Source organism: Nilaparvata lugens, chromosome 2 (genome assembly GCF_014356525.2).
Source record: "Nilaparvata lugens isolate BPH chromosome 2, ASM1435652v1, whole genome shotgun sequence".
NCBI lineage: Eukaryota > Metazoa > Arthropoda > Insecta > Hemiptera > Delphacidae > Nilaparvata > Nilaparvata lugens.
This window is the reverse complement of record NC_052505.1, coordinates 7,318,658-7,344,338: the sequence shown is the minus strand read 5'-3', so window position 1 is coordinate 7,344,338 and position 25,681 is coordinate 7,318,658. Positions and strand designations below refer to the sequence as shown.

Below are 25,681 nucleotides of genomic sequence, written 5' to 3'. Positions count from 1 at the left end.
TTCATGTTACTTTGGTGACATTCTTCATCTGATTCGGGGGCGCATTACTATCCCCGATTAGATAGCAATACGTCACAAAACCAAACAATATCAGTCATCAAATAACAAGTTCATTTCAACATGGAATTACTCAAGAAAGAAAAGCCCGTTGAACCCAAGTTTCGTCGATAGTAACCCATATAACCCATTTCATAATAATTTTGAATCCCCACTTTTTATTGACATTCTCGAATGAACCTTTGTTTCACTACACTGCACTTTCGTTGGTCTGTACGTTGCTTTATCGTCGGGGTTACAGTACCTTGTTTTTGGCGGTGAGCTTTTACCGGTTGAATTTGGCTTGACGGCGACGTCCTCTTACGTCCCTAGACCTGTCGTCTGAACGGGTGGCTTGAAGCGGTGTTACATAAAGTTGCGGAACCAAAGGGATGGTAGTACAAGAAGTTGGTTAGGGGACACACATGAACCGCTGTAAATAAATGTATTACAGCATTAATTTCTAACTCTTCCTACAATTCATCAAAAGCTAAAACAGGAGTTATCTATTGATTACAATTAATTAAATTCTCTCATTCTATTTGAATCCTCATTTTATATCGATTTTTATCTTTAAACTACTGATTCTTTTTATCAGAATTAATGGATCTTTCTTCACAAATAATTCAAATTGTATTAAAATTTGAACATTCATTAATATTAATTTCCTGGAGAAGAAAAACTTTCTTCTTCATCTATTAAGATTTTTATCATAAAAAATTTACTAAATCATTCTAAAGCCTTAATGACATAAGAAAACAGAGTCTGAAAAATATAAATTAAAAAATGTCATAAACTCAATATGAACATAATCTTAAAAGTTTAATTCCAATTTAAAGGCTATCTTCCTGACTTTCAGCAATACTCTACGATAATATATCTCCAGAAACAATAACTCAAATGTAACGTAACTGAAAACTTTCTATACTTCTGTAGAAAAAAATTTATAAGTATCTTCCATCACTAATAAAATCAAAAGGATTATTCTCAATCAATATTATTAACTTGAAAAATAACAGGCTTAATTAATTCAATACTCTTATGGAAGTTTCAATCAATTAAATTCCCTAAATTATATTTTAACCTTATTTTACGTACCTTAGCGGTTATTTGAAGAAACAATTATTCGTACATGATGAAGAAACACAATTAAACCTTTCAGGACATGGCACTACTAGTAAATTTAAACATTAATAAAAAATAAAACTAGCTCCTACATTTACTACTGAAATAAACTTATAAACCTGCCCAAAAAGGGCGAAACATAATGACTACATCTTTACTCTCGTATTGCTCCTAGCAAAGTGTCCTCCGGAACGTAATCTGGTCTCTCGACTGGGGAATCCCCACTACTGTATTTAGAAACAGGTCTCCTATTGGGCGAATGGAATCAATTTGACCAATCGTCGCGTGGCTTCTAGAGCCTTTGGACCAAATAGTAACTGCAAAATCGGTAGTTTGTTATAATTTCAATGCTTGCTGTTTTCCAACTTATCGCACTTTATGTCGCGACAAGAAGGCTAAGTTTTAGAGATAATTCCATAATCTACATTCCTCGACGACTCGGAGCCACAATTTTTAAATATCTATCATGGGAAACTCGAAGTCATGGCCGTTCATAATAGAGAGAGAAAATAATTTATTTCGCTAACTCACTTACAATAATGGCTCTAGTCTATTGCGTATTAAATTTACTATTATAACTTGGGAAAAGGCCTGAATTAAAGAGAGTGCCCGGCACACTATCAAAATAAAAAAAATGATGGTTGAATATTATTTAAATATAAGTAATTTTCTGTGGTAAACATTTTTCCACCTATCACTCCATTCATTATAATATAAAAAGTTGTAAATCTTCCTCATAAAGCTAGTTACTATTATTATATTATTTCTATGATTTTTTCTATTGAACATCAGCTATGAAACTAGAATGCAGGATTATAAATGTGAAGAATAATAGTTCCATGAAGATTTTGGTTTGACTGGCTTACAACTATTCAACTCTCTTATCATATAGCTTGGACCGAAAGTATGGCAAATAAGAATAAATTCTTAGATACCAGGTAACTTACCTTTCTCATAAAGACCAACTATATTCCCTTATTACTATTTTATCAGGCTTATGTAAAAGATTCAGTAATACACAGTAACTATCAACAAATACTAGGCCGGGTTGCACGAAATCATGTTAAATCTTAATCATGATTGAAGGCCTCGAGAACCAATCAGAGATAGGTTGAATCGGAGATATTTTTGAAAGGAAGGTTTCTCTGATTGGTTTTCGTGGCTTTAATCATGATTGAAATTTAACAGGCTTTTGTGCAACTGGGACATATAGCCTACTTATAGCTTATACTAACATTTAACTTATTGGCTGCTCCAGTCGTAAGCATAAGTAGCATTTCCTCCATATTATAGGATATGGAATGAACTGAAATTTTTGTATTATCTCCCACCACCTCATTACCATTCAAAAGTTTCAAAATCATGTGTAGGTGGCGAGTCCCTTTGTGTTGCTTTTGTTATCAAATCTGCATAAGATGAATTTAGTAGAACATGAGTATAAACTACAATATTTATTATATCAAATCTACTACATTCCTGAATGTATTGACTTACTTATGACTCGTGCTACCCGTCAGTGAGGTAATATTTTTTATAACGGGTGGCGTATGTGCGCTGTGGGTTGAATGAGTTGGAGTTGGTGGGGTGGGGGAGGAGTAGAGGGGCCACTCGAAGAAGTCAAGGTTACAAAAGCTAACTGGATTGAAGACACATCCACGAGTCAAGTCAAGTCAGCCACTTGTCGAGCCTCTGTCAGTGTTGCCTGTGCTTGTGCTAGTCTCTAGCCTACTCTCTTTCACTTCCACTTGTACTGAGCCAGTGTACTGTCGACGCGATTGCGTCCAAAAAACCATTGTATTTACTGATAGGCGTGAATCTTCTTTATCACCGAGTGCAGTATTATTTTTTCATCATCTCACAACTATAGGCCTACATTTCAACATGCCCAACTGTCCGAAGTGCGACAAACCCTGTTTACTTTGGTAAGTCAGAGATCACAACACGATGTCAGCTCCGGTAGATAAGGAGTTCTCTAATCATTAGTTCTTTGAACTGCGGTACCTACGCGTAAACAGCAGGTCATTTAAACCACCGGTGAACATATTTTTGATGTAGAACGTATTCTCTTCTATTCATTCACTTTCTTCTTTGCTTCTTTACTATTAGTTTTTAATAAATATTCGTTGATAACTTTAAATTTTATTCATCTTCTTATCAGTAGGTACCGTATGTTATAACATAACCGATACATTGTATTATTTTTAATTATTAAAATGTATTAATAAATTAAACATTAGTATTGTGTTTGTTATAAGGCCAGAGTTTGTAACTTTTGATTTTTTGGTGAGCTGTGACCTGCAATAAATATTTTGGCGATGAAAAAATATAATAAATATTATATGTGAGGGATAAAATAAGACTGTTTATTAACATAAAGATTGTGAATCTTAATATGTGTATATGGCAGTGGATGTGCGGTAATTTTTGTAGATAATAGTAAATTAAATCATAGTTGAAAAGTGACTCATTTTTTGAAAAAAATGTCTCACTTTTTATTATGACGGTATTTCATATTATGAATCATTGGTACCTGAGAATGTTTATATTTTTATTAATGTTCTATAATATACTGGAAATAATGTGATTCCGTGCATGTCCGTAGATAAGAGCCAATGGAATAGAGAAAAATATTTTCTTTGATTTAATTTTTCTTACAAGGCTAAAGCCCAATATTGGGCATACCATAGATTAGATTAAGTAGATTTTTTTTTAATTAATAAAACAACATATAGTAATATAGAATTTTAATTTTGTTTAGGACATGGTAACTTATTACACGAATTGTCTGGAAAGTTATGGGACTTGATTTTTCCAACAATAAAAAGTTCATATGATAATAGTAATCCTCAATAATAATATTTCCCAATTAGCAGAATTTTTAACCGCACCTACTATTAATTTATCCTTCAAGTTAGGATAAATTGTAGGCTTTATGAAGTTTTCTATTGACGTTCTCTTTCTAAAAGCATAATCATCCACTGAATATCTTCTTATCATGTTCATAATGCTAGGTTGTCATTATGTCATTGTTGTCAGTCTGCTATCGTTTAGCCTACACAACATGCCAATCATTCAGTGAAAAAACGTTTGGAAGAAATGTGATATAGTATTGAATAATATCACTTGATTATGATAACAAAAAACGAACAAATTAAAAACAATCATGCACTTTATATTGGTGTGAAATAGTTATTTTCCTACAGATACCCTGAAAAGTGACCATTTGTGCACTGATTGCAGGCTGCAAAGAATCACTTTTCCGCACTAGTGCGCAAAGTGAGTACTTTGCGTACTCCAGATTTGCAGCATGACAACGCAAAATAGTTAGTAGGTTATATGGAGCACCAGTGCAGCAAAATCAAAATGAAGTTGGTAACAGTGACTGCTGTGGCTGCTATAGTGAGCAGAGGTGCAACCAAGCACAACGCGCTAATTATTAAGTAGATATTATAATGGAGGACAACGACAGCACAGTGCCACCACAGCACACACCACACAGCTGCCCCCCGCCATTCAAACACACATACATTATTCAGGCAATTTTACCCATAATTACCCACTTTTCATATTCAATGGTAACTGTAGGAAAAATTTAATGTGAAATACGTGCGCAAAGTTCGTTTGCTGCACTCAAGAAACCATTCCGCCCTCGCCTACGGCTCGGGCGTAAACGTTTCTTTCGATGCAGCAAACTGTCACTTTGCGCACTAGTTGCACAAATAACTATTGTGCAACTAGTGCGCAAAGTGTCAGTTTGCTGCATCGAAAGAAACGTTTACGGAATGGTTTCTTGAGTGCAGCAGAGGAACTTTGAGCACGTATTTCACATTAAGTTTTTCCTACAGTTACCATTGAATATGAAAAGTGGGTAATTATGGGTAAAATTGCCTGAAATGCATCAAATGTTTTTCTGTGTAATTTTATTATTGATAAAAACCTTAATCCTAAAATCCTAAAGTCCTCGTTGTCCTTGGTTATAATATATAATGTAATAATTAGCGCGTTGTGCTTCGTTGCACCTCTGCTCACTATAGCAGCCACAGCAGTCACTGTTACCAACTTCATTTTGATTTTGCTGCACTGTTGCTCCATATAACCTACTAAGTATTTTGCCATGTTGCAAATCTGGAGTGCAGAAAAATTTTTCCCGCACTAGAGCGGAAAAGTGATTCTTTGCGTTCTGTAATCAGTGCAGCAATGGCCACTTTTCAACGTAACTGTAGGAAAAAGTATTTTTTGTAATTTAAATTTCATCAAATAGGCTACCTCATTCTAATGCTACTAACAGACATACAACAGACTCTGATATATATACAAAACAATTGACCAATTTTCCTTTTTGTAAGATATTGGTTAATTCTTTATTCCCATTCTGGGTTATTGTATAAAATAAGGTCACATATTTAAAACTACCGCGTACAATAATTGATATAAAAGGGGATCTAAGAAACTACTATGAATATTTTCCTTCATCAATCATAATAATAATGGATTTCCTATTTTTGTAAAGAACTTCACAATAAGACATTATTACTCTACATATTCATGCTGTATATGAATTACAGCTTGTATCAATGTGTAGAAGCACGTGAGGTATTATTTGTAGAAAAGTATGGAAAAAATAAACGTGCTGGAATTTATTTTTGGTATGGTAATTTGAATTTGAGAACAAGGCCAGTAGAATATCATTTATGGTCAACTAGGTACTTCGTTTTTGTCCATCCTACCAAGACTCACAATATCGTTCGAATGACATTGATTATATAACTTATTGTATTGTTCTTAGAGAATTCTTGAAAATTTCGAAATATTTATGCTATTATGATGCAAGTGTTCAAACTGTCAAAATATTGGTTTCTCTTTAAACAATACGACTTCATGAACTCCTATTAATATTAGAGTGTCAACAGCAACATTTCTTTTTTCGTAACTTGGTTGGAAAAACTTCACAGTACCTAAGAGAAGTGACAAATATTGTAAGACCGTATCTTTGTTTTTATCGTAGAAAAAATATCTGTAACAAACGTTATTTGCGTATGTCACTCTGAACACAGAAGACGTTTCACATTTAAGAGATAAATGTTGAAAGATGTATAGTTGCCTTTAGAAAAGAAGAAATGTTTTATTGAAATTAGGAGAGAAATTATACTTTTTTTCAAATGTACGCCAGCACAACACCAACAAAGTAGCAATTTCACAAATATTATTGACAAGTTCACCTAATAAGATATAATAATGAAGATAGGACACTGAAATCTGAAACCCAATCTGAAAAAAAAATCAATACCGTAGGCATATTTTATATTTAACTATTAAGTATAAAGTGTTGTAAAATATTGACAAAATGTTATGGTGTATCTAGATTAATATCAATTCATGGGATTTAGATGTTATAAAAAGAAAGAACTTTTCCAATACGCAAATGGAAGTGGGCAATTTTTTAGATAACGATTTATCTTATAAATTGTCTTCCCAATTGAAATGTTTTTGTATTTTATATCAATCCTATATCATATCTCTGATCATCCAAATTTAGAAAAAAATGTATATCATAGGTACTGAGTACAACTTTAATAAACTTTTGAACATTAACTCAAATATTTGTCAATCAAATCAAAGCTAAAATGATTCATCATCATTTTGCTGAAACTTCCTTGAAACAATACTAATTGCTGTTCACTCGAGTATTTTATCTGCATCGAAGCGGCTTTTTTTTTACAGTACGTCATCTTTTTATGCAATAATGCAATCTTACAAAATTTTATTAATTCTTCCCATTCATTATCTCCAAATTCTGTTTTGCCACTCCCACCTAATGACTCAATCCTTTTTGCTTTCCGACTGTCAATGTGCTTCCTTGTAGGGTACCGCTGCACCGCCTCCGAACAGCTCATTTCATAATAATTCATTTGGCAATAGTTCAATAGTGGAATCATTATGATAGAACAACGCTCAACAGTGTTATTTCATCATTATAAACATTATTAGTCTAAAATATGTTTGATATAGTTGCATCACTAGGCTACTATTTATTTTGAAATTTATCAAATGATTCTCATAGTGACAGTGCTTCAAAAGTTTTATTAATTAAAATTTAAAAAAAATTAGGCCTAGGCTTACTCAAAAAACGTCAATCCTTCACATTCGATTACCTTTTTTGGACTAGTTCTCAATCAAAATTCATGGATGGAATAGTAAGGGCTATAACAAGCGTTTTTTCTGTTTTTGAACTTTTAGGGCCGTTTGCACAGTATAGATTGCTAAACTCGATTAAGGTAATCGAGTTTAAGTTAATCTGAAAGTTCAAACTTGAATCGGTTCTCTCAGTGCATTTACTAATCCAGTTTGAGTTAAAAACTAGTTTAGCGTTAAGTTGGTAATAGAATGTCATTGTTTATCAAGGAGTTTATATTATTGGGAAGGCTGATTTTTACAGGAAATTTGTTATTTGTTTACAAACCATCAGTAAATTGAGGTCATGTAGCTACTACTATTTTAGTATTTTCTTGGTCTTGTTCAAAATCCACAGAGCTGTAAGCTGTACGGTTATAAAAGTAAAAAGCGATCAAGATATTCTTTAAAAACTTATGTTTAGTTGGCACCAGAAAATATATTTTAGAATGTAAGATAAAAAGTTATTTTGTTACGCTTGAATCTACTACGGTCTTCCTCGTTTATTAGAAATCTCTCGTAAGCAATATATCTCAGTTATGTGTTATTAAAAACATGTTTTCTAATCGAAGACCACTGTTAAAAAATTGTCTTGATTTCTATCAAGTGGTTTATTCAATCGAAATACTAAATTTGCAGTTGCTGTACCGTAATCCGGGGTAAAGTGGATCATAAATAGCAGTTTTTTCTAATATTTTGTGCTTCAAAATTTAGAGAGAATTCTGAAGAAAATAATATATCATCTCTCAATCTTCTACTTTCCAATGACTTGGAGTCCATTTTTTTTTGCTCAAAATTGACTTAGAAAAAAAAGGTTTTTGCTTGATCCACTTCACCCCGTATGGTGGTGTCACTATACTACTACTACTATCCCTATCAAATAACAAGCAGGAAAGAATGTTGATATTTTTTGTGTTAACTCAGAACCGTGACATTCTGTAGAATAATATATTCAGAAAGTTTTAGGATATTGGATGACAGATTTACTTTTGGGTCACCACTCCAATATCTCTTTTGAATTGATACAAACTTAAATATTGTCATTCAAAAAAAAAATCAGTAAATAGTTTTGCTTACAAAGATATATAATATAAGTTACACTATTAACATATATATTGTGGAATTTCCACATATCAAGTTGAAATGAAAACGATATTGCCAGTTCCACATAATCATTCATAGTCACATTATGTGGAACTGACAATATCTTTTTATTTCACCTTAAAATTTAATATACTGAAATCTCAAAAATTCTGGTATATTCAAGTGATACTATTGACAGTATTATATTTTCCATTAAATATGTGTTGAAGTGACACATAACCGATAACTTAGATACATTTGGACTGTTGTATAAATTAGAATTGGAACACTTTTGGGCGTAAACCTGTGGAACTTTTCTGTAAGTTGTGTAATTCTGAATGATTAAATGAAATGAAATAAATGAAATTATTTTTCACAAAAACTGTTTCATGAGTGCATCTACAACCATGTATTAGTGCACTTTTTTACTGCTTTACCTCGAAATTTTGGAATATTTCTCTGCCTGCACTCTCATTAAATACTCGTAGAAAGAATAGAGCTTTACATTAACCATAGTACCATAAATGAAAAATAAATTTTCCAAGAAAAATATCTTGATTGTTTCCGACCTATATTTATTTATCATTTCATGGAAAGTGTTTATTGTGTAATGCTACTTACTTCAGAGTTCTCATTGTCCTATATAGTTTGAATTCATATTTTGGGCATTTTGGCCACGAATAAATTAGCCTTATTGGCACTCATTAGATGAGATGAACCAAATAAAGTTATAATCCACTCTTGAAACTGTAATGAAGCGATATTATTATATAACTTGAGTTTTTGGAGCTTGAAAGATTATGGAAGCAAAATGGTATGGGATTTGATCATCTGTATTGAAGTGGTGTGCTTGGAGAACACTGTCAATTATTTATGTAATATTAACTAAAAAAGGCATCTGCCTGCCACTTATCGCAAGGTTATGACCTCCAAACTTGCTTTGGTAGCTATAAATCTCCTAATAGATATAGATGGACCAGACCACACATGGCTACCATAGATCATAGATCGTTCCGATAATAGACACATTCAACTTATAGTATTGCTGGATCGCTGGAAGCTTTTATCAGATTAATATTCATGTCTGTATTAATTTTAGCACCGAACACAGACAGACAGGATCAAGTAGTATCTCGTAACATAATTTAAAAATATTATTTCCTTCTTTTACTTGATATTTTGCTTAAATTTATTAGAATTCAGCAATAATAGATTTGAGCCCTCGGTAATTTTCAATTTACCACAGACCACTAAGTAATATCAAAATAATCTTACTTTTTTATTTACTTTTCTTGATACTTTTTTCACCTCCTCAAGGATTGAAGGTTTTCCTAGTACATGGATCACAATAGTTGGAAAAACCAGACAGACAGGCGATCAAGTAGTATCGTAACATAATTTAAAAATATTATTCCGTACTTTTACTTGACATTTTGCTTAGATTTATTAGAATTCAGCAGTAATAGATTTGAGCCCTCAGTAATTTTCAATTTACCACAGACAACTAAGTAATATCAAAATAATCTTAATTTTTTATTTACTTTTCCTGATACCTTTTTCACCTTTTCAAGGATTGAAGGTTTTCCTAATACATGGATAACCATAGTTGGAAAAACCCTTCAATCCTCCACCCTTTTTTCACACTACTCTCTTTTTATTTTGTTTTAATGTGTATTATTGTTGTTGTTTGCATGTATTCTTTTTGTTAATCTGTATCAAACTTGTATGTGTTTGTGAAAATCTATGTAAAATTATAGATCAATAGCAGCTTGTGTAATTCAAACTATACAGAACATTTGAATTTCAATTCAAGAAATTAAATAAGTTCTTATTTAATTCTTATTTTGTTCTTATAATAATTATTATTTAGTTCTTATTTTGTTGTCCTTAAAAAAACAGAATGACTGAGGCTTCTTGGTTCACAGAACTCATTGTGTCAAAATATTAGAAGATGTGAACATTAATAGGCTAGTATATTTTTTATTTGAGTATGAGTATGACGTCTATAACATCTGCCAGATACATCCTGATAAGCAATCTAATTTTAGTCTCCTGTTCTTCTAATGTCATTCAATTGGGAATAATTGAACATTGAAGACAGCTTAAATCTCTAATTCAATTGATGAGAAATATTTTTCTAATTCCTTCACATTTTCACACAAGAATTAAGTTAAAGCCCCTGATTTACAATACAAATTTTGAATACTTCATTGATTATATTTAATCCAATCCGCTATTCCCAGCATCAATACACTTTTCTACTGAATAATATTTAGCTCTCTCTTATGCTATTATTATTTCTGTAGCTCTATGTGTTATATGGTAGTTTTGAAGTACAGGTAATGAAATTTCAATACCATACAAAATACATGCAATATTTCTTGTATGCTATTACTTTGAAAAAATTGATAATGTTTATTATATGTTAGTATTAATTATTTCATTGAGATTATTATGTATTATAGATTGGTTTTGATTATTTCATTTTTGAGCTAGTACTCATGCAACTATTAAGATCGTACAAGGCTAGTTCCAAGCTAAAGGCTACCAACGTATTTTGTGTTTCTCCGCTACAATAGAGTTAATTTTTTCAAATAAATGTCAAGTTTCTAATTATAACTAGATATTCTATATTGACTACTGTAGTAAACCACCCATAGCTGAGTGATCATATAGTGGACGCCTCTATTGTCTCAGCAAGTAGAGTCCACTTGTCTAGATGATGATAATTGTTTGGAAAACCAGCACCCTCATCCAAATAAAATAAGTGCCTCTCCGGAGAGGAAGTGTTAATAGAGAGTCTTGTCTACAGACAGAGGGTCTCAGAATGAAAGAGCATAATATCTCGTGTGACAGACAAACATTGAACCTAAAAAAAGTTGATTTTTTTCTATGTCTATTATTTGAAATCTAAACAATAGAGGCTCTCAGAATGAAAGAGCATAATCTCAGTCTCGTATGTCAGACAAACATTGAAATAAAAAATAAGTTGATATTTTTATATCTATTAATTGAAATCTCTACATAATAGAGGTTCTCGAATATATACAGTGGCTCTCAGAATGAAAGAGCATAATATCTCAATCTCATATGACAGACAAACATTAAAATAAAAAATAACTTTATTTTACTTGAATATGTTGCGTCCTATGTGTAGCATGACATATATACCTTAACGTCAAACGGTTCTGTATTTCATTTCATGCTATACATTGGTGAGAGTGTTTTATACTAATTTTGAAGTGTGTCTGGAGTGCTGGAACTCGTTAGGTACTGTAATGACAATAACATTATAATGTACTGTACGCATTCTTAGCTTTATCCAATTTGTAAGTTATAACTCATAATAATTGGCCGATTAATAATATGAATACCAAGTGGAAGTATACAGTATACAGTACATATTATGCGTTCTTTTATGTAACTGTATACTGTAAAAATATATATTTTGTGAAATTCAACATTTTTTTCAGAGTGTAAAATTATTGGATATTTGAAGTTCGAACAATAAGCTATTGTCTCTCATAATGTAATAGAAAATTGAGTATTGAAGAGTTATCATCGACAAGCAATTCGTAATGGAAAGTGGAAAATGGATTGAAAAAATAATAGCTTACTCGACTGAAACACAATAAAAGTTACCAAGTAGGCTACCCTATTTATTTTATCACATCAAAAATTTTTAATAAAGTTGTGTTTCATAACTAGTTGTTATTTGATGAAATGAAAAGGGCACTTAATATGTTTAGAACTGGAAATAATTGATAATTATTTGGTACTTGATAACTTTTAACTATTGAAACTATACTTTCAATAATTTCAGTAGATCTGTACAGAAAAGTAAGTCCTTACTCTACCATTATAGCGCTTATTCATTCATACTGGAATGTATTTCCAATGATCATCAAAAATTAAGTTTTGTCTACATAAAACTAAAAAAGTAGTATTGTGTATCAATTTCATTTTCTATTAAATATCAATAATATCTTAGCCACGATACAGTAGTTTCAGATCCTGGGTCAATTTCCAGGCTGTTGTGTATTATAACACAGTTGAAGCTATAAGTTTATCAATAATATTTAATTTTGAATTGGATGAAAAAGACTGAGAAATTGTCAAAAAACACTGATTTATTGATAATCAGCATATAGCATGATTTCTCAGTCTTTTTCATTCAATATGAATAATTACCACAATATCAACTTCTCAAAAAAATATAATATTTAATAGTTGTTTAGTCCCATGATAATATTCTGAGAAACGCTTCAATAAATTGATCCCTAATTTAACAAGATGAAGTTCAAAGTAAAAAGTAATAGTGATTGAAGCAACCATATTTCTATGTTTATTTCTATTTTCAAGTAGGTAGCCTATATATTTTTAAAACAAAATGTTCAGTGCATACGGTTATAACAATACCGTATTCTGTTGTGCTGAAAATTATATTATCATAAATTCTAATCCTAAGACCCCAATTTATTGATATTTGATTTTACCACACTCCATTCAGTTAATTTTTTTTGTCTCCTAATCCTCATCCCTAAATTAAGGAGTTCATGACTCATTTTGTCACCTACTGAATTTTTAGTAACTTGAAATATTTTCCCACCGATTTGATTTTTTCATTACATTTCCTTCCCAAAAATTTGAAACTTTTGTTCATTTCTTTTTCTAATAAAGTTGACGAATACCACGCAAATAATCAAAATAATTCCCTTAAATGAGTTTGTGTAAAATTAATCTATAAATCTAAATTTAGTGGTTGTTTGGGTGTTTTAGAAAGTATGCTGAAAAACGATATTTTCAAGGTGAACAGAAAAAAATCAACTTTGATATTTGAGTAAGGAACAAGTGGTTTTATGATTGAAACTTGTGAATAATTCTATTAAAAATATCAATGTTGGGCCTCTCAATAGTTTAAAGTGCGTTGAAAACTTATAAATCTTGTCGTTAGTAATTAATTATTCCAAACAATCCTATTTCAATGATTATCAATTTCCCAAAAATATACTACTTTTTAATCGTTTCTATGAACTTACTTTCGTTCTTATGTCTGAGGCGGTGGAATTTTGTAATGCATTTTTTAAAGCTTGTATTCCTTTACGCTATCTGTAATTGGCTATTTGGTGACTAGAACTCTGATTTTACATAATGAGTGATTCATTTATTTATTTATCAACCTGACTACAGATATATAAATAGAAATACAAATCTCAGTAGGTACCCTTTTTGAATTATTTTATCACAACATGTTTCGGACATTCATACCATTTTGAAACATGTTGTGATAAAATAATTCAAAAAGGGTACCTACTGAGATTTGTATTACTATTTATATTGTAAGTAGCCCTAAACAGAAAAGAGACAATAAATAGAAATTCTTCAATTCACTTCCTAAATAGAAAATTTAGATTTAAAAATGGATACCACTTGTTTATCAGTTCAATAACTAATTTGTTCTTCTAAAAACTGCACACTCTAGCATAAGCCTATTTAGTGTAATTTTCCAATAAGCACTGAATCCTCATTCTCTTCATAAATGTCAATTCCATAAACTAAATATTATTTGAAAAATTACTTCCAAACATACTCCCAAAAATATAAAGTTACAGGTAAATTTTTACATTCTTATATGCACAGAAGGTACGTACGGTACCATCACAAATAAGGATCCTTTCTTTTTGTCCCAGCGCTCAGGTCTTTAAACCTTTTCAGGGACTTTCCGTATTTAATAATAATACTATTTCACTTTTAACTCATTTTGTTAATTGCTAATTCTATTTATGTAATTATAGACATTCATGTATGCATTGTATGAAGGAAAAATAAACTATTGATTGATTGATTCTTGTCTGTGGTACCTTGTAGCTTAATCATACAGGTGTCTGATTTCGATAAATATTGAAGATTTTGTCAACCACTCTTCCACTGTAATCACTTTTAACAAATTCATTTGAATTTTGGATGAATGTTCCAGTTGAATATATTCTGAATAATTGTATCCTTATATGCACAGTTTTATACAGTACCTACTAGCATAGAGAAACAATAGCATAAGTAGATATCCCATGGTATAGGGCATTTATGTCGCAACTTTTACTGTTATCTCAAGTCAATTATTACTATCGATTATTGTAGATTTTTACTGTTTTGTTGGGGTGAGAGAGTATGAACGGCACAATATGAGAGACTACCAGCGTCACACAGCTTTTTGGGAAAGAAATACCTATGTGGACTATCGGCTTGAGATAACAGTAAAAGTTGCGAGATAAACGCCCTGTACCATGGGATATCTACTTAAGCTATTGTTTCTCTATAGTACTAGTGTCACAACATAGTGCTGAACTACATAAAACTATGATAAAACTTGGTTGTTTTGTATTCAATTTAAAACAAATTTAAACGTATGCACAAGTCTACGAGTTTTTAAAATTTGTAGTCTATGCTATGATGTTGAACAGTAGACACAAATACCCAGGTGTAAATAGATGTAGATCTGTGAAATTGGGCATGAAAATCGAAATAATTGCTTGCTTGTCGCACTAGCTGTTCAAACATGGCTACACGTCTTTGCCATTGTCTTTGCCTCTTCTTCTGATGACTGTGAACATTGTTGTATACTTCGGCAAGCAGACAAAAGAGGAACTTGCACTTCCTCCTTCGGCCAGCTGCCTTACCTCCTGACAGAGACGGGTGTGGGGTCCTAACTGATCACCATATTCATTGGATAGATTTTTGAACACGTCTTCGAATGATATTCAGAAGTAGAATACGCTTTTATGAGCTACCACAAATGAATACTAATTAGAATTGAAGCTATGCTAAGCACGTGCAGTGCAGACTCTGCCTGCCGTCACTTCCTTTGTTGTTCTTATACTACTTCATCAATTTTTCATTTTGATTTTTTCTCTGGCTTTGGATAAATCTGGGTCTCTCATGATAAATATTATACTTATTATTTGATATTTTAATATGTGTTTGTTGAAATTTAAGAATCTCCTAAAAATAAGTTGAATACCAATTAGTTGAGTCCTAATTTACTTTTACTTAAAGATGAATACCGGTATATAGTTGATGGAGATGAATGAGTTAAATTCATTCAATATTCATGCCAAATACTACTAAACTAGACTATCATAAAAAAATTATCAGCATATTATATTTAAAAAACAAATGGGTTTGTCATACCTATGAAATTTGGTGCCGAATTTTATAATTTGAATCTCTTGTTTGCAAGAAAGCAAGAAAATGGACGATCATCCTTTTTAGAAAATCATCATCATCATCCATCATGGACTAGGCTTGTAAAGCCTGTTACGGTGTCCACCGCTTCCTCGGTCTTCCGACGTCCCTTTTCCCATCCAACTGTAACTTCCAAGCTTGTAGTGGAAGACGAGTTGGTGGCATACGGCGCAGGTGATTTGTCCATTTTAATCTGTATTTTTTAATGATTACTGTTAATGGTTGCACATTGCACTCACTTCGAATTGTTTCATTACTTATGTGGTCTAGTCTCGAGTATCCTTGAATGCTGCGCAGAAACCTCATCTCTGATGCCTGAATTCGTGAGTCATCATTCTTGGTCTTTGTCCATACCTCACTACCGTATGTCATTAAAGGGATGGCCATTGTCCTATAGAACTTAATCTCAGTCTCTTTTCTGGCCTTACCCTTTAATTTTCGGTGAATGACTCCACAAATTGAGTTAAAGTTTCCTATTTTCTGAGGTATATCACATTCTCTGTCATAGGATACATCACAGCCGAGATATTTAAAGTTGTTCACCTGTTCCATTATTATATTATTCAGAACTATTTAGGAACGTAAGGGCCACTTGCCCCGAAATGCCATTACTTTCGATTTCTGAGCTGATATAATCATATTGAAATCTGTACTTACAGCTTGAAGCTCATGAATTGACATCTGTAGCTTATCCTCACTTTCCTGAACTATCACTGTATCATCAGCAAACATGAGAGAGTTGAGGAAGACTCCCTGCCCAATTTTAACACCAGAGTCTACTCTTTGTCGCCAATTGCTCATCAGCTCGTCAATAATCAAAAACAAATGAAAATCAAATGTCAATATTCAATTTTCAGCATTTGAATGATCCTTATCATTTATAATGATAATATCTCAATAATAAGTAGTATGTTATTAATTGACGAAACTATGAATCTAATCGATAATATTTTAATTCAATAATACTGTACCGTACCTTATATCATATTCTATTGATTTATTTTGTTGGATAGAGTACTACTCAAGAGACTGATTATATGTGAATCAAAACAATAAAAAGTTAATCTTGAAATTTCTTAGAAGAAAACTGGGCTAGTGGCTAGTAGGCATATTAATATTCATAATATAATATTTTTTACTCTAATATAAATAGATATAGATTGATAAATGACGTTTCCAAATAGATAATATCAAACTATCATGAATGTACAGATAACAAAAAGTTTAATGGAAAATGAGTTGAAGTACAACAGTACAAGATACTAGTATTTCCAGTATTTTACATATTATACTAAATTTTTATTCTTCCTTACTAAATTTTCAACTTGAATTAGAGTGCGCGACAAATTCTATTAAGTTCAGGCACAAGAAGTAGTTATCAGATTTCTAATCAAGTTCATCTCATTTTGTAATGAAATCAGTAGTGGTGATAAGTCAAAAGTCAAGTTGCATTAATAAAATCAGTATTATTTATTAGGTTCCCAAAATTGTATGAGAAAAGGCTTATTCAATTTTGTATTACCTTCCAATTTGTTATTTCTTTATTAAACCTCGACTACTTACTTTATTAATAATCACATTCCTTGTGCAACTCCTGACATTTACATCCTCAATGAATAATCCTCTAGTGATAACATATAATATTCTAGTTGAGAATTTTTTCAACACATTAATCTTTTGTAAACATCTATCCTCAAGCTGATAGAAGTATCATCAGACATCTTTTGAAACATTCTAATTAGGAAAATTATTTTTCAAGTATTTCAAAAGAATTATTTTGCCTCACCACAGGGTCCTGAAATTTCTATGCCTCATATTTCCCCTCTAGACACTCTTACTAACTACCAATAAAACCTTGCCGTGCATAATATTTTATTTCATGGGCATTGATTCGCTGGTAGCTTCACTTTGCAGAAATTAGTTCAGAGACAGCTTAATGGATTTCTACTTGATGGAAAAGTATTCCCAACTGGCATCAACCAGGCGTCATGAATTGACTGCATCAAGGGAGACTTGGGAAATCAGCGAAATACTATCGTATTCATTTCTTCCCTTTCGCTGTCCTCGCCTTGCAAATTCGCCGCTTTTTCGCTTATGAGGCAGATCAACTCGTTCCCTATCAGCAGCGTTTCTCATGAAACTTTTTCTGAATAAAACTGAAACCAATACATTCCCCAAGCGCGCAGGAATGAAAGCTTATAAGCTATGTAATATAGATTGGGGATTTCTTATTGATTGGGGATACAGTCTTCTACATCATTATTCAGTGGTGGAGTGAAAGAATTATTGATAACGATTCTTCAATTTTCAATCTAGTCTTTATACTGATATTCTAATTGTAGATAGCTAGGGAATATTGACTGTGCCCTGCCTTATTATTGAATATTCTTCCAATTTTAAATATCAGTTTTTCAGAGTATTTTCTGTTTATTTCCAGAGTATGTTGAACTCTTCGCTTCATTTTATTCTCTTATTTGAAATTTTTGTCACTTTTTGTAATTCTCAAGATTTATTTTAAAAAATAACGTTTTTCACAATGCAATAACTATATCATATTATATAGAGTGACAACGATAATAATATTCATGCTCCGAATAGTTTCATATTGAAATTTAATTGAAAAATAAATTATGTTATACTCGTATGTAGACTATTTGCTGTGGTTTTTGAGTAGGCTACGATGATTTCATTAAGCTTGAAGAACTTGAAAGTATCATAAATTCCTTATTTTATTAGCTTATTGGAAACTTCTTCCTTGAAATTATTATTTCAGTAGAGGAGTATATAGCTAGTTTATCAACTTGATATGAGTCATGATATGTGATATTTGTTCAATTTACCGATATCATCTATTCCGTTTGTAAAATCAGTTCTAAACTGCTATAACCTCTCCAGATACTGAAATGAACCATACTAATATTGTTATTATCAACAAATTTTGCTATTATTAACAATTATTTGTATCAATATTTATTTTTGAATATAGTTTGTTGTATTTGTTATTCAATAAATATGAAATAAAGAGACCTGCTGAATCAAATTCTCTCAGAATTGTTCTAAACGAATGCTTTGAAAATATATATAGGCTACTTATAAAAATATTATCCAGGATTTAATATACATATTTAGATAGGCTAGATCCACTGAATGACGATCATACCATGACACATTGTGTTGATGATAACTGTATCCTTTCTATTAAAATGTTCAGTAGGCTATCGTAATCCAATACTGAGTATTTTTATTTTCATGCTAAGTATTTTTCAACTCTCAACTCATCCTGTCTTTTCCTGATATTTCATTACCTAAGAAAACTTACTGCTCATATTTAAAGATTTCTCAAGAGCATCATGAATTTTTGCTTTTCATAATGTATCCAAGCAAGTTTATAATGCATATCAATAAAAATATGTTGATTCGTAATGATTTATGTTTATTCTGTTTATTTTAATAACTTGTTTTGTTCTAAATATATAAAATGTCCATTATTTTAAATTTATTTTCTGTTTCAGCTGAGAGAAAAACATCATTGGGGAAGGATTGGCATGGACCTTGTTTGAGATGTGAAAAATGTAACAAAACCCTCGAACCTGGAAGGCATTCTGAACATGACGGAAAACCATACTGCAACCAGCCATGTTACGCAGCTCTGTACGGACCTGGAGGTGATTGCTACACATTATATTCCTTTTTTTATTAGCTTATTGGAAACTTCTTCCTTGAAATTATTATTTCAGTAGAGGAGTATATAGCTAGTTTATCAACTTGATATGAGTCATGATATGTGATATTTGTTCAATTTACCGATATCATCTATTCCGTTTGTAAAATCAGTTCTAAACTGCTATAACCTCTCCAGATACTGAAATGAACCATACTAATATTGTTATTATCAACAAATTTTGCTATTATTAACAATTATTTGTATCAATATTTATTTTTGAATATAGTTTGTTGTATTTGTTATTCAATAAATATGAAATAAAGAGACCTGCTGAATCAAATTCTCTCAGAATTGTTCTAAACGAATGCTTTGAAAATATATATAGGCTACTTATAAAAATATTATCCAGGATTTAATATACATATTTAGATAGGCTAGATCCACTGAATGACGATCATACCATGACACATTGTGTTGATGATAACTGTATCCTTTCTATTAAAATGTTCAGTAGGCTATCGTAATCCAATACTGAGTATTTTTATTTTCATGCTAAGTATTTTTCAACTCTCAACTCATCCTGTCTTTTCCTGATATTTCATTACCTAAGAAAACTTACTGCTCATATTTAAAGATTTCTCAAGAGCATCATGAATTTTTGCTTTTCATAATGTATCCAAGCAAGTTTATAATGCATATCAATAAAAATATGTTGATTCGTAATGATTTATGTTTATTCTGTTTATTTTAATAACTTGTTTTGTTCTAAATATATAAAATGTCCATTATTTTAAATTTATTTTCTGTTTCAGCTGAGAGAAAAACATCATTGGGGAAGGATTGGCATGGACCTTGTTTGAGATGTGAAAAATGTAACAAAACCCTCGAACCTGGAAGGCATTCTGAACATGACGGAAAACCATACTGCAACCAGCCATGTTACGCAGCTCTGTACGGACCTGGAGGTGATTGCCACACATTATATTCCTTTTTTTATCTGCATAATACAATTGGCAAAAACTTAGTAGTAATAGTAATAGTAATTCAAATTCTATAGATTAATCAATTCACCCTCGTACTTCCTATTACCATACCCAAGCACAAGCTAAAAGCTGATATGGGTATCATCCACAATTTGAAAAATATACATCAACCAAGAACTGATCTTTTAGAATGAAACAGCAAGTCTTGAGATACCGGTACAAAAACATTATTTTTCATAAAATAAACAAGTTTTTTGCTGAGTATGATGCCCACATAATCCTTGTGCTTGTGCGCGGGTAATGGAAAGGATGACGCTGATAGATGAATGGAACTACAGACTGAAATTACAGAGAGTAATTTTGCAGCATAACTGTTTATTAGTAGAACTGTCCTCAAACAGATACCGTTCCAATCTGTGCGATAAGACGGTCTTGTCATCTAGGACTCACCTTCACAAAAATAAGCAAATTGTGCAATAGGCCTCATCAGTTCAAAAGTTATTTTCATAGAATGAGCTATGCAATTTATTGAGCTTTGAAACTCATTACAATAATTTAAATCCATTGATTTCATGTGCCTGCTTTATGCTACTGTTGTTGTAAGGGTGACCACTTGAAGAACATATTCCTCTAAATATAATTTATGAGCTTCTTGGTGGTTAGGAACCCACCTAAAGCTGTAGGTCCACTCATCTCTCATTAGCATCCGTCTCATTAACCACTCACAAGCCTGGAACTCAGGTAGGAATCAACCTGAGCAGAAAAAAAAACATTTTTCGAGTAAAGCATTCAGCCATCCAGTAGCAATTTATTATTATTTCAAACACTTTCATCGGTAACAACTAAAATCAGGAGTAAGTGTTGTGGATAGTGCATAAAGACAATTATAAAACAATTCAACATTGATGATTGAGTATACCTACTCAAACTGTAGCAATCTATGGATGCCGCCTACCTCATATCTACGTCTGATATTCAACATTGATCATATTAGAAATTAAGATATTCAGAATTCTATTCAGAATTGAAAGTAACAATAACTCATTATTAATTATTATTAAACTAAATGCTGTAATTCACCCCGAAGACTTCTGCTACTGCAAATATTGACAACAGGGTAAACAGCTAGAAGGAAATTCGATGAGCGCTACTATTCAAAAATTATTTGTCAGCCCGGGAATCGAACCCGCTATGGCTTTGTATAAAATGAGCTCTGCTATCCAGAGATTGTCAGTTTGGGGAACGGGTAAGCAAGCATTCCTGACCGGCACTGGAGGTACTGGGTTCTATTCCCGGGCTGACAAATAATTTTTGAATAGTAGCGCTCATCGAACTTCCATCTAGCTGTTTACCCTGTAGTCAATATTTGCTGTAGCAGAAGTCTTCGGGGTGAATTACAGCATTTAATTTGGATTTTCGTTTAATAATAATTATTAATTCATTAGCATTTGAATAATAATTGCAATATCTCAGTAATTTCCATCTGTAGAATAACTCATTATTTATGACTTGCCATGAATAAGCGAATCATTCTTGAAAATAAGAAAATATAAGCCTATGACAATATTTTTATTCCCGCAATTTTTAAAATTTCTAAAAAAATATAACTTATTTCAATAATATCATACCATACTTGATATGAAAAGTTAATCAGTAACTGTATTAGTATTAGGCAAGATTAAACATGCTACCTGCGCACAGGTATTCCTTGCTAAGCAGACTCTGTTCCAGATATTCATTTTTATCATTCAGAGCAAAACATTAATGTGGTTAGAAAATTTTATGTAAAATCTGGAAGCCCTAATTTAAAATAAACAAATATGTTCTTGCTGAAAGATAATGACATATTTTCTCTAATATTATGTAATAGATTGAATAATAATGTAGGCCTATTATTGATGAAGATTATAATTCATACCCTAACCTACATCTCATATATCATTATCATATGAAAGCATTCAGTTCCCTTTGGTTGTACCATTAATTGATATGATTCCTTCTATTTAAGTTTCAGTATCAATAATTTATCTATTTCACAAATCATTATATAACACACCAGGAAATAAAATACGAGATGTTGCAACCAAGTATGGCTATCAGTGTATCTACTGTGATACATTGGCATGACATTATTAACTTTACCATCTCAAACTGTAGTTTAATTGAATTTAATTTTTGCATTTCTTGAAATGACAACTATCAGGTGAATGGTTATCGAATAAAATCGAAACCCCCTGGACATAAGCCCGATTAGGATAATCTTATAAATTATTTATTTGATAAGATATTTTCTGAATTTATAAAAGTTATCTATTTTACAAATTGTAGAAGTATATTATCATAATAATCAAGTATAGCTTTTATGAGATCCATTGAAGTATAATAATTGTATTGTACATAGACTCAGTAATAAAGTATATTAGTTATGCCTAATTAGTCACCGAATTGTCCTGTACTTATTGAACAGTACATCATTCCAATTTGTCAATGCAGAATTTATTTTTTTATTTATTCTTTAAAACATGGAAGCATACAGGATTTCTCCCAAAAATTGCTTCCATAACAAAATAATTACAATGATTCATAATACATACAGTAATAAGAGTACAAAAAAAATAATATTAAAAATAAAATTGAATTTATCTGAGAGTTACAATTTATTTTTAAAACAGGACAATAATCACTCATCTTTTTTTGTAGGTTTTGGACGAGGTGGAGCTGAAAGTTACATCTACAAGTGAAATTGAAGTCTTTTGAAATTACCAAAACCATTCATCTTTATCAGTATTTATTCACTCACATCATGATATAAAATATATTATTTTTTATTACAAGTTTTAAATTTGTGTCTCATTCATTTCAAATGTATGAATGTCATTTCAGAAGTTTATCTTGGAAATTTCACTAGTGTACGGAAATTACAGTCTTCCAAGTTGATGTTGATATCTATGTTTTGTGTAGTACCGTAGTGAAATTTATTTTTAGACACTCATTTCTCATTTAGTAAACTCCCAATTGCTCTAACACTATGAGGCTGGGCGCAGACCAGTTAGTCAAGACAAGACACGTTTAGTCACAATACTTCACATTGTTGCTTATGACGCAACTCACACTGATTAGTCATTGCAATTAAACATATCTTCATAAGCAACTGTGTGAAGTATTGTGACTGAACGTGTCTGATCATGTCTTGTCTTGTCTTGACTAACTGGTGTGTGCCTAGCCTAATAGTAGTTCAAAAAAATGCAACTAGGCTAGTATCATGATTAAACGAGTCTGATCATGTCTTGTCTTGTCTTGACCAATTGGTGTGCGCCCAGCCTAACTTTAACGTTTCATAAAGGATGTAAAAATCAATGTATGATTTTAATTCAATTTTCAACTTTCAATTCATGTTAATTTTTTCTCAGTCATCTCATGACGACTCAAATAACTATACAATACATTGATTCATTGCGCGTTGTACATCGGAATATTTCAGCTCAAATGTTTATTATTAAACAATCAATATTTCTCTCATATACTTTCCCAATAATATAGACTATTTGCGCGAATAAGTTTTTAATTTCAAAATTAAAAATGATTACGATAGTGTAAATTGTCAATAGTATTAAATTATTATAATATATTGTAGTCCTCTTGATTTGAGTAGCTACAATATATAATGATTTGATAATGTTCATATACTCACTGGTCAGTAGAAATGAAAGTGACATTTCAATAATAATCAAATATAAATAGACTTACTACATGTTATAGGTCATTAATACTGGCAGAGAAAACTCCTATAAACTCCCATTCTGTGATACTGGTTATACAATCATTCATCAATTACCAAATTGAAATATTTTTTTCAAATATAGATGCTCGTTGGAATAATATTAATTAGACAATTTTTTATTATCCTAGAAATAGTAGGTTTGATAAATAAAACCAATGAGTAATTTTATTATTATAGTAATAATAGATAATATAATAAATGAAAAATATTAGTAGTGTTTAACATGAAATTGTTATAATTCACTAATCTAGGAGAGCCATGAAATGCTCTCTAAATTGGTGATGTATTACAGACTTGAGTTATTATACCTTTATTTCAAATCGTGTCAGATAAAATATTGTCTGAGTAGACACATTCTTGTGATTTTCAAATATATAATTTTTTTAAATGTATGAATTCAGGGCTACTTATTTTTATTTATAAATTATATTTATAGTACCCTTTTTTGAAATTAATAAAATGATAGATTAAAAATACAAATTGCTGAAACTAGTTGTTATAATTTGTATTTTTTCTACTATTTCATTAATTCCAAAAAACGGGTACTACAATTCTATTTTATAAATAAATTTTCAACTTGTAATGTCAATTTATGCAGAAAAGTAGCTTATTTATGAAATGTCAGCTATTATAGAATGGATTTTTTCAAATGAACGGTGGCTTTTGCGTTATATTGTCAAACTTACTTATTTCAAATTTATTATGTAATCGAATACTTTACATCCCTTAAATGCAAGGAATCTAGAATGTTATTTTATATTCCTTGCTCAAATGATTATTTCTGATCAAGTAATCAACCTTATTTACTAAAATAGAAGGTCATTATCATCACCTACTCCCAAGGTGGTAAAATCTAGTTATATGACTGTAGTACTTCCAAGTTGGAGAAACTCTGCCAAACCATAGATAAAGGAGCATTAAGGAGCATATTTCTTGTCTCTGGCCAAACTTAATAACACTAAGTAGGCCTACCTTATCACCGTTTGCACCGTCTGACTCCAGAAACATAGTGAGCACAGTATAGGCATAGTAGAGGACTGAATCTGTAACGATTTTTATGCATAAAATCTTCTTCAATTATTCTCAACTATCTTCAACTAGTTTTCAACCAGTAGTCTTTAAGTTGGATCTAATTTTTTTGATATCAATGAAGTCTGTTTTGGGCTTTGCCTGTAGTCTTTGTAGACTTGTAAAATATTATAAAATGTTGAATAATTCTACTTTTTGATACTTTATAGGTCTCTCATGAATAATTGAAAATCAGAGATATCATTTGAGAATGTTCTATCAGAGACAAGAAATATAGCTTATCCTTCATCTATGGTTCTATGCATTATATAAGTTCTACATCTTAATAGAAGTTGAGGTTGAAGTAATAAGGTACCTATTTACAAAAGGAGATATTTTCTTCTATATTTCTTGTCTCTGATTATATACAATCCGACAATCCATTATTGATCTTCTTCTGATGGGAATATGAATCATGTGTCTGTGATTTTTATTGGATAATAATTCTTAAAAACTGTATTATCTTATCCAAATAATAATTGTTCTATGATTGATGAAGTGGGCCCTAATTTAACATATAGGCGTACT

General features: G+C 31.2%; 1 long non-coding RNA gene across 1 annotated transcript; it reads left to right on the top strand.

Moving 5' to 3' along the window:
• Window positions 1–2,766: 2,766 nt before the first annotated feature.
• Window positions 2,767–23,146, top strand: LOC120349773. Its single transcript, XR_005570407.1, has 3 exons — window positions 2,767–3,083; window positions 19,170–19,322; window positions 23,005–23,146. It is a non-coding gene; the product is annotated as an uncharacterized LOC120349773 (long non-coding RNA).
• Window positions 23,147–25,681: the final 2,535 nt, after the last annotated feature.